Here is a 19,440-nt window from a genome sequence, read left to right on the forward strand (position 1 = left end):
CTCTCAGTCGAAATGAAAGCTAAATAATTCTCTGCTCCGAAAATTGTCTCAACAATCACTTAACCAAAACCAAGGACCTAATCTTAATTAAAACTCAAAATACCCAAAATATCCCTAGGTCAAAACTCTGGTCAAAGGTCAAGGTCAACGAGTTAACTCGGTCAAATTAGCTGAGTATGTTGGGCGTACTCAGCTCCTACGCTGGGCGTACTCAAGCCTTGACCGAGATAGGACGGTTGACCTCGTACGCACGACGTTCCCTGGATTACGCACGACATTCACACCAAAGTCCATTTTTCCTTAATAAGAGATTAATGCATTAATCTCTTACGTTCCAATTGTACATCCAAGGTCAAAATACCATTGAGAGTCATAAAGTTTCCAACTTTATGACTTTGCATGCCCATTAAGTGCTTAATACCAACAATCATAACTTTTTAACACCTTGAGATGTTCTAGAGCATGCATGGGGAAGAACTAATCATCAAGATCTCATTTTTATGACTCAAGGCCCCTCATTGGGTCTGAAAGGATGACTTATTTAGTTAAGAGCATGCCATGCTCAAGAATCACAAAGGTTGGGACCAAAAATTCCCTAAATGAAGGAATATCTAGATCTATAAGAAAATATGGTCAAGCTAGGAGCTTTTTACCTCCAGAAGGTTGCTAGCAAGGTGAGAATCCTATATCCAAATTTCCTTCAAGCTCCAATGTCCTTCGGTCACCTTCTTTTTCATCAAGAACACCAGCAACACACAAGCGAGCACAAAGTGCACTCTTCTCACTTAGGGTTAGCTAAAGGGACGATTTTTCGGTGGAGGTTGATGAGGGTGAAGGTCTTGGGGCCATAAGGAGGATTATATAGGGTGAAAACCCTCAAAAGTAAGGATTTGGTCCAAACAGCATACGCTCGACGTATCTGCTGAGTACGCCCGGTGTATGTATGCGAGTCCTAATTTTCTCATGCATGAGTACGCCATGCGTAAACCTTGAGTACGCACGGCGTATGGACCAAAATGACAAGAATTAAAATGTTTTAGGGTTAGAATTAAACCTTTCTTGGAGCGGGTGTTACAAATACCAAATACTTCTCATAAGCTCGGAAGCGTAAAGATATGATTTTTAAGGTTTATATCAAATTTTAATCCCAACACGAAATCAATATGATACTTGTTACTTATTACCAGTTGACAAGAACAATTACGGATACTATTAACTGATTAACTGGAATGATAAAAACCTTAGCTAGGTGATCAGACTAACAATAATTAAAAATTAAACATTCATTAAGCTCAAAACTAAAAAATCTGGATAGAAACACTAAAAGAAAGCTAGATCTGATAACTAATCACATGAAAAGTACTAGTCTAATGCAAAACTGAAAACTAAGGTTTTAGCTAGACATGGATAAAAACGAATCTAAAATAATAAAAAGAAACATTAACTAAATAATCTTCTAAACTAAGTGTGTGAGGTGATTCACGACCTTCAGATCTTCAGAAATCGTTGTAAGGTATCAGAAATCACCTTCAGAAGTGTTTTTCGTTGTCTGGAACCGTCCAACCCTCAAATATGATGATGAGGGTCATATTTACACGCAAGACAGAAGCTTCCAATGAAAGTTAACAAAAAATGCAATCGCAAAAACCATAAATGCGATCACACAAAATGAGATTTTTTTCATATTTACCCATAAATGATTTACGATGTTATTTTCAACATTTTCAAGATTTCGGGACAAAAATGTGATCGCAGAAAGGGTATATGCAATCACATTTTTTGATTTTTTTTCTCAGATGGCTTCCAGATGACTTATTTCAACCTTGAAAAACTTCGATGCATTTATGCGATCGTAGAAGTGAAAAATACAATTGTATTTTTGGATTTTTGGACCATTTCGGTCATGATTCTTCAGTTTAAGTAAACATGAAAGTTGTTTGAAATTTTTTCTAGTTTTCGGAACATTTTGAATCTCAACAATCAGAGTTACAAGTCATGAGATATGGTCAAAATACTGATCGGGGGTCAAAGTTGCCAACAACATCCTTTAGGCTATAGATTTTAGCAATCTATCTTCGTAAAATCAATTTGATTGAATGTTTCTTGAGCAAAATAGCTTTTAAGCATTACTAACAATCCTCCTCCAATTCCAACTCCATTTAGGCTCCAAATATGCATCCAGCTGCTCACAAAATACCCCTCCACTCAAAATATCTGAAAATGACACAAAAATGCAAGCAATACGGGAATTCTGCTAAAAGGCATAGATGAACATTATTTAAACTAATGACATGAAAATTTACAAAATATGATGCTAAATGCTAATAAAAATTACCCTAAAAGATGCATAAAATGGCATCTGTCACTTCACAACAACTTTATAGTCCCGAATTAGTGTGTTGGTTAACCACATGCTCCACTAACAACTCATATGGATTGATATGCGTTTTCATGAATTGGCATACAATTTCACATTTTCCTAAAGTAACTATAGTGGGATTTTAAAGAATGTTCTAGTACTTTATATCATTATACCTTTAATGAGGTTATGTCCCATCGAACCTGTTCGACTAACGACCCTCCACTATACAAGGGAGCAGTGGGTAAGAGTGGTGGTGAGTGAGAGTGGACATCCAATGATGATCATTTTATAGGCTACTTCCTTACACCCCCTAGATAATGGTTTTGTGAATAAGGCCTACTAACAACTCGACTGACTCATGTTATACATATAGTATTAAACTTTTAACATATAAGTATAAGGGTGTATTTTAAACATTTAAAAACTACAAGGTTTAATGTTAATTAAATTAGACATTTAAATTAATTGATAATGTAAACTAATAACAATTTCAATAACAATCTTTTAATTAATCAAATAATTAAATGTTATTAAATCATGAACATAATTCACAAATTCATGATTTAGGATATCTGATTATCAAGATAAACATTCATATTTTATATAATTAAAATAATATTCACTAAGGTAATTATCTGAATCAATTTGAATTATTCAAATAAAAGATTTCGCTGATCAGATGTTCCTCACAATGTGGCAGAGGAAAGCCAAGTCGTGACATAAAGAAAAAACGTGGATTAGAAGTTTTGGCCACGGCGTGGCAAATAGAAGCCCACGACATGGCGTTGCGACAAAATGTTGATTCAGTGTTCTTCAATTTGAAGTTCAATTCATGCACATTCAATTGTTAGACAACCTAATGCTCTAATACCATTGATAGGTTTTACATGTAATAATGTGAAAAAATCATTATACTCTTAAGGGTACATGCAACCTAATAGATCTATGTCATAACATTATTTAAGCACACATACCATTGAACAACTAAACTTATAAACCCTAGATGAAATCTAAATTCACATTAAATGGAGGTTTACATACCTTTTGTAGTTCCTAATCAAATTAATCAAAGTCTTCTTGTCTCCTTAGAAAACCTAGCTCCAATAGTGTGCGAGTCTCGAATGGTTCACACCCAAAACGCAAGAAACCATAGGATTGAAGGAGAGAGGAGGAGAATTTCATTCCCCTACCCCCCCTTAAGTTATGTGTGAGTCACGAAAATTAGGTGCCCAAGGGTCCTATTTATAATCAAAGATAACTTACGGACAAAGCAAGTTTTGAAGGATTAACTAATAAATTTAATCCCAATCCAAATCCTTTTCTTATTTACTATTAGGGGCTTATGTAAACCCTAAAGAGCCCTATAAAACCATACACCTCATAGAACAATCTGGAATTACATTTCCTTGCTCAATTATGAGCAAGTATAATTCACCCCTTGCACCTTTAATTAATTCCAATTAATCCCGAAATAATTCTCGATTAATTTTGATTAATAATTAATCAATTTTTACTATTTCTAATTAATTTATTATTCATATAATAAATTAACTAATCATTAATTAATAATTCCTAATTAATATATTAATCACATAATATATTAACAAAACATTTTATCTCTATCTCTCTCTCCCTCTCTCTCTCTCTCTCTCTCTCTTGATCAATCCAAGCGATTTCCTTGTTATAAGGGCAACCCAAAAAGAACTTTACTTTTATTCATCAACATTATACCAATTTAGTTAGGACCTTAGACACTTAATACAACACTTTTTTTTCTCCTTTGTGACCAAAATCCTCGTGATATGCACACCACTTACATTTGTCCTTCCAACTGCTTGACTTCTCTTCTTTTCTTAGCCATCTCACTTTGTCACCAAGATCATGCATGATGAATATTAGACCTAAAACGTCTACAGAAAAGCAATAATCAATAATTTTTGGAAATTCGTCTTCCTCTCCTTCATCATCAAGGGCATCAAGCCTATGATGATTAGGTTTAGAATATGGTTTTAACTTATAGGATCTCTAGGCCGAGGATTCTGCCTTCCTATTAAGGTTATCAAATCAATTTGGCATGTTGGCCCACTTTTGTATTTCTTTTTCTTCTTCCAATTTGATGAATCTTAGTGCTCTGCTTCTAACTTCATCCATTCGTTTGCATGGAGTCATCACAAGGTCTTCGTAGAATGGAGAATCATTCTTTAGGCCTATGTTAAAGGGCTCCATGGCAGTGACCATGTCAATGTTTGGTATGTTCAGCTCTTCACTGTCAAACCTGCTTACAAAGTCCCTTAAGGATTCTTTGGGATATTGAACAACCTGGTAGAGATCACTAGTAATCTTTTTTAATATTCTTCTCTAAGAAGATTGATTATTGAAGAGATTAAGTAGGTGAGAAAAAGTGGTAATAGAGTAGGAGAAACATTAAGAATCCATTTTAAGGTTGATCTTGTAAGAATCAAGCCAAAGCCTTTACACAAACAGGTTTCCTTAAAGTATGATGGAATGGGAATGATTTCCATCCTCTCTTTATATTGTGCTATATGTTCTTTGGGATCCATGGTTCCATTGTAAGGCTTCATGCTCGAAGTTTGGAAGCGCTTTGGAACTTCATTATGGGCTATCAAAGGGATAAATCTTGAGATCCTATGACTGGTGGGTGATACTTTAGGTATAGGTTAGACCACCCTTCGTACGCTTGAGATAATTTGTCTTATACTGGACTTCTTTGGCCATGAATGGACTTACTCATGTGTCAAGATCTACAGAGTTAGTGTTAATAGCGTTACTGTTAAAGAAATTACCGGTATTTTTGTTATTAGGGGTATTGAAGGTCTCATCAAGATCTTGGGTCACTAGAGTTTGGATGTTTGGGATCACTCCCTCGGTTGGGGTAGCAACAGATGTTCGGGTTGATTCCGACTGTTTCCCTAGGGATCATGTACTGCTGAAATTCAGGATCCCTGGTTGGGTTTACAGGTCTCTGCTCTTATCCTTTCCATTTTCTTAAGCAGTGTTCTATTGTCTTCTTGTTTTTGAGCCTCCTGCTGCATCATCATCTTCATCATGGAGAAGAGTTCTTTATTAGAGACCAAGGCATGATGATATTGGGATCCAAAGGATCCTAGAACAACTAGAGGGGTGTTCTTCTTAGGTACATTGAAAATTTTCTTTTGACCAAGGAGTCCGCTCGGAGGGGATGGAAGATTTTTTGTAGGAATAGAATGAAAAAGAGGAAGAAGAAAGGGTCGGCTGCGTAGACATCATTTTCGAGGATTATGAACACCACGGCCCCACAGTGGGGGCCAAATTGTTTTGGTCAAAAATCAATCAAATGAATATCAACCAAAGTGAATGAGAGGCCGTGGTGTTGTAGTGTAAGTAAGTATTAAATTGAGGACAAAATCGCATAAGTGGTTTACAAGGAAATCCCTTGATCCTTGTTAGGATTTCCGGCACAAAACCCTGGGAGGTGATAATATCAGTTGCCTTGTTTAATTGTATTGATTAAAATGTGAGTTACAGAAATGGAGGCAAGTATACGAGTACAAATGTTGCAGCCGGTCTAGTCATTTGTAGTGTGCATAGAACAAGTGTATTTATAGTCTAGTCTAAGTAACTAAAAGTCCGATATTTTTGGGATCTTCTTGAATAAGTATGAACATGTTGTTTTAAGTTGGTATTTCTGGGTCTTAATCCTGATGAAAACGTTTCTTCGTTGAGAATGAATCTTATGTTGACCATTTCTACACATGTGAGAAATAAACAAGAAATATAGCCGCTAAATTTTGTTGCGAAATAATAATAATAATATTAATCACGATACTGGCATATGTTTCGGGATCCTTAGATATCTTTGAGATACGAGATCCTGGATAGGATTCAGGATCTTGGTCCTAATAGTAACAGTTTTAGGACACCCATTAGTTATGCTTTTATCCATTGGTTAAATGTCCATTTTGTGTCAGTTTTTGAATGTTGGAAACTGTTTTATGACAGTTTTGACAAGAGACATATTTAAGCAAATTTTGGTTAAATTTTTTTGGTATGACCACAACTACAACGAAAAACATACCCTCTCATTCTCTTTTCTTGCTCTCAAACTTCTGAGTATTATCCAATTGAGGGTTTGGGAGTACCACTCTATACTTCGATTTAAAAGTGTTAAACACGATCTCAGATTTTCCAAGTTCTTGGAATCCTAAATCTGTAATAGAAATCAAACTAGATTTCTAACAAAAATCAAAGTAATTATGATCATGGCAAGTGGTGATTCTGTGAAGTAGGGTATGTCTTGAGTACACCCATTATAGAACTTGTTGAACATGAAACTTTTGAGGCAAAAAGAAGAAGATCAAAGTGAGACAATGATGACTACATCTGTCGTGGTTATATTCTTAATGGTATGTTTGATTCTCTGTTTGATATCAATCAAAATGTTCAAACGGCAAAAGTTCTCTGGGATTCTCTTGAATCCAAGTACATGGCTGATGCTTCAAGTAAAAAGTTTTTTGTCAGTAATGTTGCCTGTTATGGAACAATTCCATTAAATGTTGAGGATCTTGGGACAGTTTGCTTAACACAATCTGAAAATGGATGAATTCATGTTTGTGGTTATGATCATTGACAAAATGACAGTTAGTAGGTTGCTAAAATATTAATGTAAGGCCTTTTTATGCTTATATTTTTGTATCATTTATGACATCCCAAGTATTAATAATCAATAATTTTTTTTTCAGAAATACTTTTAATGGGACAAATTCCGTATTTATAAAGATCACTCTTATTTAAAATAAGCGTAAAAAAGTGTTAAAAATGGTCGTAATTTGGAGATGTCACAACTGCCATTCTAAAACGGGATTTATATAATGGTTTTGTTATAAAAGGATCCTTGGTGGTTTTGTTTTGAAATATACTCAAAAATTACTTGTGAATTTTTAAAGCTTCCATTGTGGTTTTTAAAAATAAATAAATAAATAAATAAATAACTCTCTTTTTTATGTATCAAAACCCATCACTATTCATGGTAACATGGGAAACAAGACAAGTTTTACGAAAGAGGGAGACCATGTGTCTTTTTGGGATACCCAATGGGAAAAAGGGCTACAAGTTCTTCAATTTAAAGGGAGAAAGGATCTACACCAGCAGTAACTTAACTTTTGTTGAAGATGTCTTGCATTCGGGAATGACTACAAAGCTTATAAAACCTTGAAGACACAATTTTCTCTTATACATTAACCAAACTATATCAAGTAAGTGCTAACGATAATGAGCAATATAAAACCCATACAACTAGTAAGGGTCACGAAGGCACTGGAAATATGCTGGAAAATGAACACTGCGATGACAGACATGACATTGAACATGAAAATGAAGATGATACTCACAACAGGTCTCATTAAAGTCAATAAGGAACTAATTTGCATCAGCCCAACAAAAATCTCGATTCACACAAATCAACATGCAAAAAACGACAAAGCACCAGAGTCAAAACAAAACCAAAACACTTCAATGAGTTTGTCATCGATTTGCCACCTTCGCTTGAACACTCAATTGTTGTTCCCATTTTAGATTCCGCCATGGTACACCCTATCCATCAATATGTTTCTTATAATAATTTCTCAGAATCTCACCATGCTTTCTTAGCAACCATCACATCATGTAATGAGTCGAAGAAATTTTCCCAAGCAACAACTAATCGTAACTGGCTTGAAGCCATGAGTAAAGAAATAAAATCTCATGAAGACAACGTGAATAAAATCTTGGCTAAACTTCCTCCTGTAAAGAAAGTCATTCATTCCATATGGGCGTACAAAGTAAAATAAAAACCTGGTGGACATATAGAGAGATATAAAGCCCGTTTGGTTGCGAAAGGATATACACAGATTGAAGGAATTCACTTTCATGAGAAATTTGCACCAATAAATAAACTAGTAACCGTTCGGATTGCTCTAGTTGTTGCTTCCAAAAGACAATGGGAGGTTCATCAACTTGATGTAAAGAATGCGTTCTTGCATGGTGACTTAGACAAGGAAGTATATATATGAATATTCCTCAAGGTTTGGTCAAAACAGGTGAGTATCGCGTGTGTAAATTACAAAAATCAGTTTTATGGCTTGAAACAAGCTTACGAGAACTGGTATCAAAAGTTTACTAAATCTCTAATCGAATATGGATTCAAATAGTCCAATGTTGATCATTCCATCTTTATTTTCAAAAAAGGTCCCATACATGTGGTTACACTCATTTACACATGTGTTTTAGCATTAAAGATTTGGGGTCATTTAAATATTTTTTGGGAATAGAAGTTGCCCGATCACTGGTATGTTTTGTGATCAGCTAACGCAAATACACACTTGACATTTTAGAAGACCGTGGAATTCAAGGAGGACGGCCTAGCATGTTTCCTATGGAACAAAATATTCGTTTACACAAAGATGATGATAGCCCGGAAGATTATGCTTCACAATACAATTGGCTAGTAGGAAGATTATTATATATCACAGTTACACAACTCGTCATTTGTTTTTCAGTGAACCAACTCAGCCAATTTTTGAGGAAACCTCGAAAAACTCTTGGATACCATTGTTCGATTCCTACGGTGTTTAAAGGCTACATTAGGGTAAGGCTTATTCTTGTGTGCAAATATGGATCTTAATCTCGTAGTTTATTGTGATGCTAGTTGGATAAGTTGTCCTTCCATTAGGGCAAGCCATATTCCTCCACACACACACACACACACACACACGCACACACACACACACACACACACACATATATATATATATATATATATATATATATATATATATATATGATTGCAGTTTTTATGAGAATTCTCATAATTGTTTATTACATATGATCTTATAATCATAGTTTGATCTTACAATCTCGATTTTTATAAAGTGAAAAACGATCTTAAGTAAAATCTCGATCTTAAAAACATTGCATTTATAAACTCACATAAGGAGATACACCAAGTAATTGGGAGTGCATATAGAATAAGTCATATATTATACAAGTTATACTTTCACTTGTATCGTCCTAAATATATTATACAAGTTATACTTTCACTTGTATCGTCCTAAATTATCATTTTATTTTATTGCGGTAGTGATCCTCACTTATATAAAATAACTATTTTATCTTTAACATATGTTTTTTTAATGTCTTTTGTTATTTTATTTAATCTTATATTATTTTTAAATGGATCAGGTACCACCATACTACAACACAACACAACACCAACCCACATCCTTACTCATACCTCATCCACTACGAGTGTTCATGGTGCAATTCCGATTCAAAATCGTAAAGCAAACTGCATAATATTGTTTATGATTTTTTAAAACTGCAAACCACACCACAAAATTTATTAACCATATTATATGGTACGGTGCATTGTGGTGCAGTATGGATGGTTTTTAAGTTTTAGGAAACACAAAATCTGACAACACTTTAAATCCTTATTTTATTTAAATAGATAACTTAAGCCCTCAATATACTATGATGAAAAAACTTTCATTAAGTTCAGATTTTTAGCCATCAACATGTTACTTCCAACTTCCATGTTTATTATGACACAAATAACCACTGACTTTCCGAAAATACAAAACTTATATAGATAGTTGTGTCGTCTTTCCATTTCATTTTGAATTAGCTCAATCATAGCTTGACCAGTTAGATATGATCAAAATACTCAAGTTTGGTCCATCTATCCAACAATACATATTTGCTTGTATTTGTTCGTTTTATCTTAGAAATTTACGATTCTTTGTCTAATTCATAATGACCAATGAATGATCAGTGTATTGTTTTTAGTATGTAGATACGTACATTTTGAAATGCAATTTTGTGGCTAAAAACTACAAATCGCATTGCATATTGTGTCTTGTCGGAAAACACAAAAATGGATATTGTGCGGGGAAGGTGCAAAGGGCGGTGGTTCACTCAACATGGGGTGGTTTTGAATGTACGTTAGAAAGGTGTAGATGATGTCATCTTGCAAATGCACAGAAGTTAGTGAGAATCTGTAGATATATCCACATCTACGAGATGTTTTAGTAGTCGTGTGGCAATCTGAAGTGGTCGAATCAGTCTTCAATGGTGGGGGATAAAAAAAAGTGTTAGTTGGAGGACATAAATGATAAAGTGAGGGTAGGTGGCGTGACTGATCCGATCAAATAAAACATAGTTTTATGGACAAAATTCATAATTTTTGGTATGACTTATGAACCAAATATATAATTTAACCTAACGTACATATGACAAAGGAATAGATTTTGTGTCAAGTTGTTCATTCCTTTTCTACAATACGTACATGGCAAAGGAATAGATTTTGCGTGAAATTGTTCATTCCTTTTATATAATAACAGCAACGCCCTAACTACCCGTGTGGTTGATGACCTCATATTTCTTTTTTCATTATTATATATTTTGATCATATAATGTAACATCTTTTGTGTCTTTCGAAAAAAGAATCGATTTATGTTATTAGAACAGATTTTGATGGAAATCAATTTTGATTTTTCGGTTTTGAGCCCCTTAATTATATGCATCAACATTTTCAGGTAGAATTCGAATCAAACTTATTTAATTAATCATCGGTTTTAGCGATAGTTTTTATCATTTAAGTTTTCGATACTTGTATCAAACATGTTTCTAGAATACTTTTAATCGTAAATCTTTACGGAACAAATCTCCGAATCATTGAAGGTAATTCAACTATGTAGGGTCGAGGTTGGGCACGATTCGAAATGTGGTTACCAAAAACAAATACGGTGTCACGTGGAAGATAGTATTTACTATTTGGGAGAGGGTCTCACCGACACACACGTGGCTATCACCATCATGGTCCCACCAGGGCCATGCTTGCTTTAAATCGCATGACTGTTAGTTTTAATTTTTCGGAAACCATGATCTTTGTCGCCGGTTCATCGGCCCATCTTTCGGTTTTTGCCCTTGTCCTTTTCATTGTGCCTAATCCTCACCGACACTTATCTTTAACTTATAATACCGGGTAATATGAAAATATGATATTAAATGATAAAATTCAAATAAGCAATAACTAATGTTGTATAATAATAACGTATATTCATAATATTTTTGGGGTTATTCCCATTGAGGTAGTATGTCAACATAAAATTATATTCATTTTGGACTTTAATAAAATAAACTATAACGACCGAAAATGTAAGCTCTAAGCATGTGAACCCGTTGAAATGTTTTTTCTTGCATAAAACACCATCCATAAACTTTCAAGTATACATATTTACGATATATTAAGGAAAATCTTCAAAAAATCTCAAACTATTGGAAAAAGTTACATTTTAGTCTCTTATTCTTTTTTTGAACAAAATAACCCAATATGATTTTAGTCTCTTATTCTTTTTTTGAACAAAATAACCCAACATATTGGGTAATTTGAACATCTTGGTCATCTTCACCCGGTCACCCTTATTTTGCCTGTTGCAATTGTTAATTTGACATTAAATGACTTATGTGGACTAAGGGCATCTACAATGGTGGATTCAATAGGAGAGTTGAATGATGTGACAAGTCTATTTGTCATTCAATAGATTAAACTATATCATAGTGAGATGTCACATTGACATTCAATAGATTTGAAGTTCAATGGTCATTAAACTTTTCATTGGAAACAATGAAAGTTTTTAATTCTTAAATATATACTATAAATTAGTTTTGTAATTTCTATTGAACTTTGTAAAGTTCAATGCATTATACCAACAAAATTAATAGAGTTATATGAAATGTAAAAAAAATGATTTGGCAAATCATTGAACTCTATGAAGTTCAATGCATTGTGGATGCCCTAGGCTAAAGTAAACACCGCCGTAACTGAAGAAACCTTGATATTTCTTCTCCCCTTCTCTCGTTTCACCCACCTCAATAAATTAGGGTTTACCCATCTTTAAGTAGGAAAATGGATAACGTCTATGATTTGGATACTATATATATGAAGCTTGATGATTATTTAAAAAGGAAACCAATTTCCCGATGTAGAGATGAACTTTTGAACATTCTCTATGGAGAAAACGAAGACGATGATGTAGTTGATTGTGCTCAAGCTTAAAATAATGCTCAACCTAAAAACCACAACCAAGAATCAGACTCAGAGTATGTGCAAGGTAGTGATGAAGAAGACACTAATGATTTCGAGTATCCCACCCACAACCCAAAGGTGAAATGGAACTTAATGAAACAGGTGTTTGGTGAAAGGTATGAATCCCCATATGAGCTCAAATTGTTTTTAAATAACTATGATATTAATATGAGTTATTAAGTTCGTTTCAAAAAGTGTGATAGTGTTAGACTTATGGCAATATGTGGCAGTGCTCCAGAGAATAGGCTATTTATGGTTAGGGCTTCTTGTAAAGGAGATGATTAGGCGACCTAAATTAAAATGCAAGGAGATGCATGTTAAAATACAAAGTAAATTTCATTGTCAAATCACATGGTCAAAATGCTATATATTAAGGATGAGGGCATTGTCATTAATTCATGGACTATAAAAAACAACACTATGAACATAAAAAAAAAACTCATTTTTAGTTGTTTTAACTATTTTTATAATAACTTTTAGGTTTCAATACTTCTAAAAATTGAAACTAAATAATATAATCATTTGAAACTTTAAAATAAAAACATATTTTATAATAAATTAACCACTAATTAATAATAGTAATAAACTTTAAAAACCATGTTATGATAAAGAATGAATGATAAGAGAAAGAAATTAGTTATATTATATAGTGTAAAGATGAAACGTTAGATTTGTATATGAATTAATATAGGACAAAAAGAAAAAAACTTTTTTACTCTCTTCGTGTCAAAACTTTTTAATAGGTTTAATGTATATAATCTTAAGTCTTAACGTTTATGTACACGTTTTTAAAAAAAAAAAATTATAACTACAACATTCAACTTAATTATTTTTAATAATATTCAGACGTTCTTTGTAAAAAAAATTATGTATATGTATGGTGTTGCATTGAAGGAAGTTTACATATATCACAATTCACAACATATTACACTACTAAAAACAACATACTATGAACATGCCAAATAATTTTTGAAGTGTTTAACTATTTTTTATAATAACTTTTAAGTTTCAATACTTCTAAAAGTTGAACTAAATAATATAATGCTTTGAAACTTTGAGATAAAAACATGTTTTTGATGGGTTATGAGCACTACATCAATCATATGGTGCACATGCAAACCCTAAAACTTTGGATCTAGTTTTGTCTAATGAACATGCAATAATCATCCAAAGCTCATAAACCCTAGATCTAATATATAATAGTTGATATTATCGTAATAAAAGGGTCTAGATATTACCTTGATTGTTATGTAGTAATAACAATCTCAATTTCTCTTGATCTTGACCTTTGAAAGCTGAATGCCTCAAATGTTGCACTTCTAATAGAGTCACAAACACCATGACCAACAAGATGACTTAGGAGAAGGAGGAGGAGGCTCCAAAAACGTCTAGGGTTCTCTTAGAAGTGTTAGCCCCGTTTTTGGGAGCCTTAGGGGTCCTTTTATACTTGTGTGGGCTGCTAAAGTTTCAGGTGAAACTCTAATTCTCTGCTTAGGCCTTAAGCAACCCATGAAGTTCCCCTAGAAAGCCCTTGGACGAAAATTATATAGGCTTCCCATAGATTTCGTCTAATCCCTTTTCCATTACAAATCCATAGCCTAATTGCAACTATAATATAATTGTTATATTAGTCCCCTTTTATTTAATTAATCTCTTTTAGCCACAAAATTAATTCTTATTAATTATTGACTAATATTAATTAAACAATATGATTTTGCTTTTAATATATTATTCATATAATATATTAATAAATCATAATTAATTATTTTTCTCCTTAGTTCATCCTATCAGTTGCTATGGTGAAGGCAACCCGGTCAAGTACATACCAAAATAGTTATGAGCTTAGACACCTAATTCAACAGTTTTATGATAAAATAGCCACTAATAAATAAAAGTAATAAACTTTAAAAGTCAAATTATGATCAAGAATGAAGGATAAGAAAAGCAAAACAGTTATATTATATAGGAGAAATATGAAATGTTAGATTTGTGTGTAAATTGTGCGACAAATATATATATATATATATATATATATATATATATATATATATATATATATATATATATATATATATATATATATATATCTTGTGGGTTGGTAATGTATTTTGAAGTTTTAAATACAAACAACATGCATGGATTAGATTGATTTTCTTGTTGTTTTCAAGAATGAAAAGAAATTACATATATATTATGTGAAAACATAATAGACATTTGTCGGTATCTAGAACATACGCATATTCCATCATTTCCATGGTATTAGATATTGAGACTATTAAATATTTGAGCTCCTACCCAAAAAAAAATTATGAAACATCAAGACATTATAATTTTTATATGGGATTTATAATTTTATTGAAACTAAAAACTTAAATAAAATATCTGAAAGCTATTTTCGTTACATTCCAGTTTTAGATATTGTTTGTTTTAACATTTTATGGTGATATTATATTCCAAAAAGTCATGAAATTTTAAAACTCGTGTCCAATAAATACCATGACAAAAGAAAAGAAAACGAAACAAACCATGTGAGTTAAAGCATTGATATGATTGATACATACGTCAGATAAGATTTTATGTCAATCAGTATCTATTGATATAATAATTGAGTCATCATTATTTTAAGGGTATCCACGTTACATGAATCACCCCTTAATTTGTTATATTTATAAAACTCCCCCTTTAGATTTGATCGGTTACAAAAGTGTCAGAGCGTACTCCTCCTACAAGTTTGATCACTTACAAAATATCGGACATATTTCTTTTTAACCAGTCGCAAAATATCAAGGCATATATTTTTTTCAATAGCAAAATTTTATTAAAGCGTTAACTAGAAGGTAGAATTGATAAATTAATATTTGACCATGAACCACTTTTATTATCGACATCCATGTAGACTTTTGCTCCAATAAAAAATCACCTCCTCCATTTGAAACATAAAAGACATGGTTTAAAACAACCAAGCTTCTAATTTGTAAACTTTTATATATATATATATATATATATATATATATATATATATATATATATATATATATATATATATATATAGTAAACTTAATTGACCCGTGATAATCACGGCCTACGAGAATCAATTATGAGGGCAGAGTTTGATCTCCGTAAAGAGAAAATGTAAATTGAACTGTAAAATGTCTAAATCTACCACAACTATGTCAAAACTTTGTCTATGTGATTGTCTTGACCCGTCAGAGTGTAAATATAATCAAAGAAGCATACGTATCTGTAATGTAATTTGAATATAACAAATAAAATCAACAGAAATACAACAACCTAGAACAAACTTTGAGCTGGTCAAATATATTTGAAAATAAAGATGCCTTAAACACCATTACCTAATTACATATCAAAATTTCGCAAATGATTACCTCTGATTAGAAGTAGAGTGGATGAGTGTATGATGTTTTAAGAATATGTTTACCTAATCAAATAGAATATTGGCAGAAAATGGTGATGAAGATGATGCTGGTGTAGGAAGATGAATAAGAGAGATGTAACGAGCAGGAAGCGTGGTGGTGGAGGGTTATGGTTCTATAAATAATGAGCAAGATAGGCTTGCAAGAAGATTATGGTGATAGATGAAGTAGATTGAGTGCCGAGAGGCTGATTATGATTATCGATGTTTACCTCATAATCAGCAGAAGTCGGCTTGAATACGATGGTAGCCAACAGCAGAGATATGAAGGAAGATAATTGAAGATGGAGATGGAAGATGAAGAAGTGGTTGTAACGTCGGCTAAAGATGAAATGGTAGAATAGGGTTTTAATCGATAAATAAAAACTGATCCGTTAAATAAAGGTATAATTTTGGATATTAATTAATACATATGTGTAATATTACTAACATACCCTTATTAATTTAATTCATGATTTCTTTTTTTCCTAAATTCTGATTGGTGCATTCATACATTAAATAATTGTTGGAAACATTTGAACCTAACTCTCTCTCTCTCTCTATATATATATATATATATATAAAGAGAGAGAGAGAGAGAGAGAGAGAGCATCTATTGTGTGTTAGAATGCACCAATAATAATTTAGTAAAAAATTTATTTATTATTTAATCAAAGAAAGATAGATATTAAATTATTTCCATAATTATATGTATATTAATTGATATCCATAATTGTAATTCCTTTTTTATGTAAACTAATTAAATTTGTCATTAATATCAGCAATAATATTATTTCAGAATGAATTCACATCAAGTTTTTTATGTATGAGTTCGTATTTTGTTTCATGACTCAGTCACTCAAAATACAACAAACTTACCTAGAACACGGAGAACGAGAGTGTATTCTAGTAGAATGAGAGTTTATTCTAGAAGAATGATATTATATTTTAAAACATGTATAAAATCGTTCATCTAGCATAGACAACAAGTACTAAGATAATATGCACACATAGCACGTAATTTATATAAAATACTTCATATCTATGTGTAAGATGAAAGTAACTATGCACTCACAGCACGTAATTTATATTAAATACTTCATATTTATGTGTAAAATGAAAGGGACCATGCACTCACCTGAGAAGGTGGTGACTCGGTACTTGGACAGCGCTTCGTTTACTTTAAAATAATTTCCTTCGACGAAACCTAGTATTATTACGACTAGATTTTAGTCTAATATTTACCGTTAGTCTTATTATTATTATTATATAAGCATTCAAACAATACTTTCCAACCACTATGTACAGACAGAGGCCAGACATAAAACACCAGAGGGTAGGACCACTTTGGCATATAGCACTTCTGAAATCCAACAACCCTATGTGGCCCTTTAAACTAGATTCCTCGTACCGCGAGTAGTTAAAAAGTTATTATAACAACACTTATATAATAATAGCTCAAATATTTATTATCAGTTCATAATAACAATACTAATTTTAAATATAAGCTATATTAAAATAGGGTAAGCATAACTTACTTACAAGGGGGTTTTAGCTAGGAGTCGAGCTCTGCAGGGGCAGAACTTCGTCGCTGAATCTTTCTAAGAAAGATTCGTGCAACGCTTCGGCGCTCACTTTACTATACTAAAACTACAGAAAGAGAAGTCGAATCACGAGGGACTGAAATGCTCAGGGGATAAGAAGAGAAAGACTCTTGAATCAAGAGAATGGTGCAAGAAATATGAGAGCTAGAGGTCCTTATTTATACTAATTGATTTTTCAAAAACTAATGGGTTTTAGCCACAAGAACATCCTATGTGCTCATGCAAACCCTAATGCTTGGATCTAGGTTTCTCTATTGTACATGCAATTCATCCAAGACTTTAAACCCTAGTTCTAGCATACAAGTAATCATATTAACATAAGAAATAGGTTTAGATATTACCTTGATTGTTATGTAGCAATAACAATCTCAAATCCTCCTTGTAGTGACTTTAGAAAGCTTAGAGTCACAAATGTCACTCCTCTAATGGTTCACAAACACCAAGAGCAAGAGGATGAAGAAGAGAAGAGAAGGAGGCTGCCCAAAACGTGTGGAAACCCTAGAGAACAAGTTCACCACGTTTTTGGGGCTTAAGGGTCCTTTAAATAGTGAGGCTATTAGGGTTATCTAACACGGAAACCCTAATTTGGATGCTTAGGCCCTAAGCAACCCATGGACTCCTTCCTTAACAAGCCTTGGACGATTTCTAATGGGTTTCCCCATAGAATTCGTCCACCCCCTTAATAAGGAGTCCATTAGCTCAATATTCAACTATCATACAGTTGATAGTTCTAGTCCCTTAAGTTTAATTAATGTCTTTTAGCCACAAACTTAATTCTTATTAATTCTTGACTAATATTAATTAAACAATACAATTTCTCCTTTAATATATTGTTCTCATAATATATTAATAAATCATATTTAATCCTTTCTCTCCATAATTCATCCTATCAAGTTGCTTTGGTGAAGGCAACCCAAAAGGACCATGCACCATCGGGTCAAGTACATACCAAAATAGTTATGGACTTAGACACTAATCCAACAGTCTCCAACTTGGATAAGTCTAATAACTATTATGCTTATGACTTCAGATCCTGATCTGCAATCGTAGCTTTCCAAAGCCGCTGTCAACTCTGATCTTATCAAATACGCGTCCTTTAGATAAGGGATCATATATTCCTCCATTCTAGATATCGTATAGATTGAGACATGGATTTAAATCATTCTCTCTGTGTATGTGTTGTTTCTCAATTTCCGATTTATGACGACTGACAACAGACTACATTTGAACACATCAAATTAGTCTCGGCTTGGCCAAGCGCTTAGGTGTCATCACTAAATCATCGAGGGGCCCACAGATATCGTTTTTATCCTACTTTGGATAAAAGGAACGGATAAACTTTGACTCAATTCTCGCTTGCACTCACTCACCAAATCACACACAACAATATGTTTTATAACACCAAGTTACTGGTGCGTTTACATATTATCAATGTGCAACCACCTCGCAAGATACAACTCACACATCTCGGTTTCAAGAATATAAGATGTTATCGTCTCACCAATCACTCGTGATGAAATCCATGAAGTGATCCAAGTGAGCGTGGGTTTAATCCAATGATCAAATCATATTCATAAGCACTCATGAACGTTGCAGCAAACATTTGCTTATGTCTAATATGATGGGTTTTTAGCCATAAGAACATCCTATGTGCTCATACAAACCCTAATGCTTGGATCTAGGTTTCTCTATTGTACATGCAATTTATCCAAGTCTCTAAAACCTAGATCTAGTACATGATAATCAATATTAACATAATAATGGGTTTAAGATATTACCTTGATTGTTATGTAGCAATAACAACCTCAAATCCTCCTTGTAATGACTTTAGAAAGCTTAGAGTCACAAATGTCACTCATCTAATGGTTCACAAACACCAAGAGCAAGAGGATGAAGAGGAGAAGAGAATGAGGCTCTGAAAAACGTGTGGAAACCCTAG

The sequence above is a fragment of the Lactuca serriola genome, chromosome 1 (assembly GCF_051521515.1).
Source record: "Lactuca serriola cultivar US96UC23 chromosome 1, Lser_US96UC23_V15, whole genome shotgun sequence".
NCBI lineage: Eukaryota > Viridiplantae > Streptophyta > Magnoliopsida > Asterales > Asteraceae > Lactuca > Lactuca serriola.